The sequence below is a fragment of the Natator depressus genome, chromosome 1 (assembly GCF_965152275.1).
Source record: "Natator depressus isolate rNatDep1 chromosome 1, rNatDep2.hap1, whole genome shotgun sequence".
NCBI lineage: Eukaryota > Metazoa > Chordata > Testudines > Cheloniidae > Natator > Natator depressus.
Window position 1 is genome coordinate 280023691 of NC_134234.1, and position 8715 is coordinate 280032405.

Below are 8715 nucleotides of genomic sequence, written 5' to 3' on the forward strand. Positions count from 1 at the left end.
CTATAATAAAATTAAACATATCAAACTTGGCATTACTATAGCAGATCTATATTGAAGAGCATGGAACAAGTCAGCCTTCTCATTGCAAAGGTACATATTCAAACACTATGTAAATTTGTCTCCCTAGAGAGGAACAACCTTGGGAAAGTTTGAAGGAGAGAGTGAAAACAAATGCAAAGACACAGAGGTACTCCATTTCAGTGTATATGTTGGTCACTTAAAAAACCTGCAGCATGAATTTGACAGAGGACAGGGCTTGAAGACTTTGAGAAGCTGGAGCCACTAACCATGTCTGTTTCAAACTTTCATGAGAAGTGACATCTCGGAGCGGGCTGCCAGAGTGAATCAACTGTTATATTTAGATGGCAATGCATTAAAGATGCAAATTGTCACTAGGCAATTGCTGTTCATTTGAAAGCCCTGTGCAAGACTGTTGAATACTGACTCTGAAAGTGAGAAATCTGTTTGGGTTGACAGATTTGCGTAACTCTGCTTTCTTCTGAATCAAGCTGATCATCATATCTAAACACTTATGCCGGCTGACAGACACCTGAACAAATGCAATATGGTGTTTGTCTTCAACTACAGAGAAAGCATTCTGAGAATGTCAGCAGATAATAGTGTGATATTCCACACTGCATATTTTCAAATAGCTAGTATGATATATACTAATACTCCTCAGGTGTCCCCCAATGTATCATATTAAATGGTAGAAATCTAAGTTTTATGCTAGTACAAAGTAACTTCCATATTTAATAGACTGAGACCCAGTTGAATTATATAAAATTGAACGACAAACTGTGAGTCCTATGACTATTACCCTAGTTGAGCATCAATCCATTAAAATTTTATCATGTATAAAAATATCTTAAAGTTCAATGTAGCCAAGTTTCTGTTTAAGACAATTTCATAGCAGAAAAAATACACAATGACCTTTCTTGAGAACCATTTGGGACAGAATCAATTTGTGCTCTGTCTCCTGCAGGTGTAATTGAATGATCATCAGCGTGAACTCTAAATTACAGGATTGCAATTAATTAGATCAAAATTGACCTGCTGTTCTGCTTCTCCCTATGCCCTTGCCAACCTTGGGACCATAATTCCCCACTAACAGACAGATTGCAGTCTCTTCTTCAAAGTCCAGTGCCAAGAAAACAGCTTCCCTGGACAATGACAAAAACATTACACAGAAGATGTCTAACAGCATCTTCTTTCTAACAACTTTTTGAGTTATGTTTTTCTTCGCTGCAATGGCATTAACATGGTCAAGTCCAATGGTGTAAAGCTAAAAAGCCTTTGGAAAATCTGGACAAGATGGCCTGGGGAGAAGCATGAGCATTACTTATATAGAAAGCTGATGCAGGAACTTCTGACTGATGCCTGAACAGGACTGATAAGCAGGAGACAGACAGGAGAAATATGTCAGCTGATGCTTAAAATAGCCCAGAGGAAAATGAGAGAACAGTAGGTTTTGTTGAGGATGGGTCAATGCTTCAATAGCATTTTTCAATCAATGTCACCGACTCCAAATGGCAATACTGAAATAGACTTAAGGAATCACTAAACACAGTTTCAGCCAAGCCTAGCTGTGAACTCCTTGCTATGTTACTAATTGAAGCTCAGTTTTTCAGAAGGATGAATTGCTATGTACTATTTTCATTATACCAGGATTGTTTCATAGATTTGGACAGTTGCTTATATATCCATTCTTGGAAATGTGGTTAAGAACATTGCCATTTTAGGACATTTTTCATATAACATTGAGTTACTGCAACCTTTCCCTGCAGTTACAGGGCCCAAGTTGGAATTTTTTTTTAAATGCTCAAGTAGTGATCCTAGGGTGTAATTCAAGATTCTACAGCATGAGAACCATGGGGGAGGGGGGGACAAAAACAAAAAACAGAGATACTTAGAAATGCAATCAGTAGTGGGTTTTTTAATATATTTATCAAATAAAGAGTAGCTATCACTGATTGATGTAGAAGGAGCACTCCTACAAATAATTTATGATTTCATGAGCTCACAAGGCCTCATAGCATAGCACTGAGATTTCCATTGTACTTCTACTAGTAAACATGGACCATCTGAGAATATAAATTGAATAATGCCACAGTGGGCCTCATTCTCCTCTCACACTAGAGACTGATACTGGTGTAGTTTCATCTGTTAAGTGGGGTTATTACTTATATACACTGCTGTGAGATCAGAATCAGGCCATTACAGGAACTCATCACTTAACGTTGTAGTTATGTTCCTGAAAAATGCGAATTTAAGCAAAACGATGTTAAGTGAATCCAATTTCCCCATAAGACTTAATGTAAATGAGGGGGTTGGGTTCCAGGGAAGCCACTCTACAAGGTAGCAGGAAAGGAGGGAGGGCAGACAGAGACAGAGACACACACCCTGTGTGTGTTTGAGAGATAGAGATACACATTTCCCCTTTAAGTATGAAGACTGGGGTCAGAAGTACACTGCCTTGTTAATTAGATCAGCAAGCTGAGACCAGACCGCAGCCACAGCCTAAGGCAGCAGCTCCCTCCATCCGTGTGTCCCCCCCTGCTCTATGGAAGATGGGGTAAGCCCGGTGCAGGAGCAGGGGGGAGGGGGACACCCTGACATTAGCCCCCTTCTCTCCCCCCCTGCATGGCAAGCAGGAAGCAGCTCCAAGGCAGAGGGCAGGAGCAGCACATGGCAGTGGGACAGCAGGAAGGACAGCTGAACTGTTGGCAACTGATAGCCTGCTGGGCGGCTGCCGCACAGGGAGCTTAGGGGAGCGGGGAGCTGATGGGGGGGCTGCCTGTCCACCCTGGTTCCAAGCCCCCACCAGCTAGCTGCAATGGGCTGCTCTTCCTGCGAGCAGTGGACGAAGCAGGCGGCTGCCAAATGATGTTATAAGGGAGCATTGTACAACTTTAAGTGAGCATGTTCCTTAATTGATCAGAAAGGTATCAACATTAACTGGGACGACTTTAAGTGAGGAGTTACTGTATTTTATATATATTTTTAACGCGATTGAGGATGAGCACCATTGTCTTTAAGATAATGTCAGATGAAGAGTAAGTTTCTAACTCACCACAAGTTTTAAATTCCCATTATACAGAGCTGATATTGCACCATGCACATGTGCTAAATCAAGACTAAGATGGCTTGTAACATGCAGGAAAAAATAATATCACTTTTGGGGGGAGAGGAAATTGACTATCACAGGGATCAGTTGTGCCTGCAGGGCACAGCTCTGCATCAAGGTAGTGTGGAGCTGCCACCCTCACAGGGAGGAACTGTACATGCCATGGCCCCTTCTGCACAACCCTGATTGGTACTTAGTGGCAATAGGGCAATGGTCTCTTTGGGGTCTTTTAACCCAAGAGGTGCATGGAGACAGCATTGTCTGCACTTTAGGGAGCACAGAGTAGGCTTTGTTGCTCTGCAGGGGCCTTGGGCTCTTCTTCCCCACCCCAGTGAGCACCTATATTTAAAAGCTGCAGAAACAGCCCTGCAATGTACACCAAGTGGGAGAATACCCTCTCAGAGGAGCTTTTCTTCACCACTGGGTCTGTGAAGAGCACAAGAAAGTGATTTGCACATCTAAAAAATGTCTAGCATCTGCAAGGCACCCAGCTCAGACAGTCAAATGTCAAACCAACAGTGGCTCTCCCTCCAATTTAATAAGCTGGATGGATGATCTGAATACTGATGGCCATGTTAAGAATTGCATGTAAAGAGCTGCACACATGCAGCCATTTCTTGTCTACCACACACAAGAAGGCATGACAATAAGTTTAGTCCCACAAATGCCAGGAATACTGCATATTCTTGAGCGCCTCTATTCACTATTTACATATATGTCTCTTTTACAGAGCACTCTTGTAACACCCACCGCATAGCACACATTAATCTCATTAATTATAAATGTGACTTTTGGAAAGAAGCAAGAAGATTTTCCTTCCATACATTCAAAAGGTAAATAAATGGCCTATTTCTGCACCTCTTGAAGGAAAAGGAGAAAGAAGGTATGAGTTTTCCCACTATCACTTGCCTCATAATGGGCCAGATTAGCAAGATCAGGTGCTGTATGGAAGCCTCCATCCAGAAATGCAAACTCCAAGAAGCATCTTCCTTCAGAGCACTCTACTCCACAGCCCACTTCCTGCCCCAATTCCCACCCAGCCTTAGCCTAAGAGACCCTGAACAACTGCTGGCTTTTTCTGAACAGCGTTGCATTCTCCATCTGTTTCTGAGCCATGCTGTCCTGCATTTTTGAAATCAGTCAGTGAAAATGCTGGGATGTGCACAGCAGCCAAAGATTGGGCCCTGGCTGAGTGCAAAGTGGCTTGGAGATCTTTTGAAAATCCTCAGACAGCAACCAACCTCTTACCATGCCCTTATTTGCCCTCTTGCAGTGCTGAGCCTCCACAGCATTCAGGGGGCTCGGGCTTGTCTAGCAAACTGTTCTGAGAGCCTAGAAGTGGTGCCTGACCCAAATCCCACTGAAGTCAAACAAAAGACTCCCATAGATTGATCCAAGTTTGTTATGGGCAGCAGGCCACTTGTGCCCATGCAAGCAATGGAAAATTCTAGCATTTGATTAGTCTCATAACAACTGGGAGTGATTGAATGGCACACACTTGAGCACATGCACTTGGAGAATTTGTACTGTTGGTTTTCTACAGGTGCTAGATCGGGGTTCTCAGGACAAATTTTTTGGTGGCCTCAGAGTGTGGCCACCAACTCTTGCTGCTAGCCACTCTCACACTTCCCTAAAATACTTAATTAGCTTTAGGAAAAATAAATATGCACATATACACATCCAAATCATCGTAATTTATTTATTGTTAGCTAGTAAGTCTGTTGTAAAAAGTGGTAACAACAAACATAAGAGTATCACTTTTCACAGAAGACTTACTCAGCCCTGGCAAGCCTAGGGACAAATTAAGACCTGGATGGGTGAGTAGGCAGTAGAGGCCTGGGCGATGGAGTTGGGGGGGCCAGGGGAGATGTTGTGGGGGGGCAGAGCCTGAAGCCTCATAGCCAGAGCCCAAAGCCCCATGGCCAGGGGGTGAGGGATGGAGCCTGCCGCCCTGCCACCCCAGGGCTGAAGCCCAAAGGCTGAGCCCCACTAGCCGTGGGAAGGTGGGGAACTCACCAGCTGCCTGCTATTTCAGCATTGTGCCCCAGCTGTCTCTACAGGGGGGAAGGGCCCAACCCCTGCTTGCAGCCCCAGGAGACAACATCAAAGAGGACAAAGAGAAAAGGTGGCAGCTGTGAAGAGGAGAGAAATCAAAGACTTGTTGATATGACTGTAAATCATGTGACAGGATTGTCAAGAGGGGGGGAAATTAGTAAAGTCAAAGGAAAGCAATAGTGGTTAGAGAGGAAATTCAGAAATTGAGAATTTAGAAAGTACAGAATCAGAAAAGAGCAGGTCAAGAGAATGACCCAGATAATGATTTGGAGAGTCAGTCCCAACCTGGAGGGGAAACAAGGAGAAGTGACAGAATCAGACAGGAATGTGACATTGCCTAGGACAATGGTAGGGTACTGTGGTTAGAGAAGGAAAGAGAACAGCATAAAAGAAAATACAGAGCTAGTTTGTGGTCACCTGATTTGTCTCCTTAGTTGCTATGCCATCTTTTCTCACCATTTGATTTTAGGGATACTGCTCTTTAGCATTCCCCCTGTCCCTCAATCCCTCATTGTACTACTTACTACACAATATTATTTGCCCTTTTTTAAAAAATTATACTTGTTGGAATCGAGGTTCTAGTTTGCTTGGGTTCATATAGTCTGGTGAATTGATAGCCCTGAAGAGTAGCAGTAAGTAAAACCTGTTTTGTTCAGTATACATTTCTGAAAAAATTATGATGTGAGAAGCTGATTAAAGTAGGCTTTGATTAAAATTAGCAATCATCCTGCTGAGAAGTGAATTCTTTGTTGCACTATAAATGTAGGAATCCAATACGAGGCTCTAAAACCACTTTACAAGAATCTTTAACCCTGGTTTAACAATCATCCTGTGAACATTCTTGTTTACTAGTCAAATAAATGTTTAATATTTAAACCTTAGAACTGCTTTCCTATACTGTTGAGAGTAGATCATTAAGGGAAAATATTCACTATGGTTAAATACATGTGTACTATGGGTCTTACTTAAATTCTTGCCCAATGAATTGAATTCTAACACTTTGGAGACAAAAGCCTGCTTTTTTTGTTCTACTAAAAATTCTTTCTATTAAAAAAAGTGTAAATTGCTCATTAAATTTCACAAACTGACAGCTGAAGTTTGAAAAGGATACCAGATTTCCCTTTTGGTATATGTTATCACAGGGCTGAACAGATAGCCCCAGAGAATTTGTGAATACATGCAGCTAAAAAGTGAATGTGACCAATAAAAGCTAGCCCCATCAATGTGCCTCAGCCAGCATCCCAAATTTCCATGGCCCATTCAGTCCTTGCTTGCTTTCCTTTTTAAAATACTTCCATTAACATAGTATCCAAGCACCTCACAATATTTATGTGTTTATCCTCACACCACCTCTGCAGGTAGGGATGTGCTATTGATCCCATTATATGGGTGGGGAATGGGCATAGAGAGTCTACATGACATACTCAAGGTCACCCAGGAAGTCTGTGCCAGAGCAAAGAATTGAACCTGGGTTTCCCAGGTTAGCGTCATAAGCACTGCTTTATCCTTACTCTCCCAGATATTTCACTGGGGCGACCAAACATTTGCAAAATTGTACCTGTTGTGAGTACAGTTATTTGCACATTTGAAAGAGTCAGTGAATTTTCTTTCCTATAGAAAACATACATGTTTCAATAAATTTCAAATATTTTCAACCAATTCTAGTTTGGGGAAGGGTTTCTTTGATATACCTCCTTTGCCTTTCATAGGAGAGGTGACTGGCATGTGCCCCATGAAACTTATGTAAGCAAGTATAGAGAGAACTTCTGGAAAAAAAGGTGACAAAATATAGTCTTGTTTTTACAAGAGCCATATGTTGAAATTCACATAAACATTTGTCTCAAGTTGACTAGAAATAAGAAATCTATGTGTAACAACATGGCACACAGTCAGGTGTCTGCAGTCTTTAAACAGTCCCAACCCTAGTATCAGGCCATACCCCCAGGGCTTTCTCCTCAGAGGCAATGGTTTTGCCCTCTCTGGTCTGTACTGGACCCTTACATAATTCAGATCCCCCTCACTGTCCAACTGTAGGCTACTTTCCTAATGGCCTACGTGGGGAGTGGGACCCAGAACAGCCCACTATTCCAGGTCCCAGCTCAGGGACCCTAAGAATAGCAGCCACACACCATGTCCCTTTAACAAAACCACTTTCAGTTTCCTGGGACACTTCCCCACACACCCAACCTTCACCAATGTTTCACCCTTACCTCAGGGCTTTCCTATATTGAGGCCCAGCAGCCAGCCAGGAAGCTCTTCCTCACACTGTCAGTCCCTGCAAGCGCTGAGCTGTCCATGGTGCTGCAGGTCACTTTGACCAACCAGAAGCACCACCTACATTCTTCTACACAAGGAACTGACTGTCTGTGGCTCTGCAGCACCTTTTAATATGGCCCTCCTGGACCCTGACTGGCTGCTCCCTCCAGCCTCTCTGATTGGCTAGCCCTGTTCAGCTTTCCCAATTAGCTGTTTCCTGCACAGTCTCTCTAGGCCACTCAGAGGATATAGTCCGCTGCTTCTTTTCTGGGATGGTGTGGCAGGACCCTGAGGCCTCCAACAGGGAACCACTGGCCCTAGTTCACCCCATCACACTATGCTTAACCTCTTTCTGCATCAAAGGAAAATTTGTGATATACTCTGAACTTTTAAAACTACATTTCTTAAAATATATATATTCAGTAGAACTCAGAGACAAAACTTGTTTCTACATTTGTCTTTCTTTTGCTTTGAAAGCTGACTTTCTTCCCATTCCCTGGGACAGTCTCTTTATTACTCGCCTGTTGATTTTATTACTTATTAAACAAAATCAGTATTTCCTCTTGTAAATGTAATTCAGTGCCACTTCTGAACGTCAAGGATGAGATTATACTGAATTTAATAATTGTAACTGCCTGGTGTTGTAGCCGTAGAGTATGGATGTCAGTGGAGCTGAAGAATTAACAGGACTCTGCTAGTCTGTCAACATCTGTGAGAAGAGGAGGATAAGGAAGAAGGATGGAAAATGAAAGTGCTTGATCGACAGCAAGAAAAGATCAATCTTCTTCTCCCTGCTTTCTTTCTTCTTCTTTGTTTCCTTTCATGTTCAGCTTTTTGTATGTCTTTTTGTATGTTTGCGTCATAACACTTGTCGTAGTGGTTACAGTACATGTTTTGATAGAGAATTAATTTAAATAAATTATTAAGGAATTGCATACTTGGGATTTCAGTTTCATTTACTTTAACAAAAGAACTGAGGCTTCACCTCCAGAATCAGATGTATTCAGGAAAATCCAAAAGCCACTTTCTGGTATAAGCTTATTACCTAGTTAAAATCAGATCTATAATCCCAAAGAAGTGACGAAATATGGCTAGTGGTATGAAAAGTGTCATGGAATCTTTGTTCTCCACATAAACCACACAGGTATTGATTTTGAGGCCAAAAAGAACCATTAGATCATCTAGCCTGACCTCCTGTATGTAACAGACCATTGAATGTTAATCAATTAATGATTAATGTTAATCAATCAATGAACCAGTTAATCCAGCTGTGTTGA

General features: G+C 42.2%; 1 long non-coding RNA gene across 1 annotated transcript; it reads left to right on the forward strand.

Moving 5' to 3' along the window:
* Positions 1 to 2485: 2485 nt before the first annotated feature.
* LOC141986697 (uncharacterized) lies at positions 2486 to 8205 on the forward strand. The gene is made up of 3 exons (XR_012639349.1): positions 2486 to 2575; positions 3858 to 3960; positions 8086 to 8205. It is a non-coding gene; the product is annotated as an uncharacterized LOC141986697 (long non-coding RNA).
* The last annotated feature ends 510 nt before the right edge of the window (positions 8206 to 8715 follow it).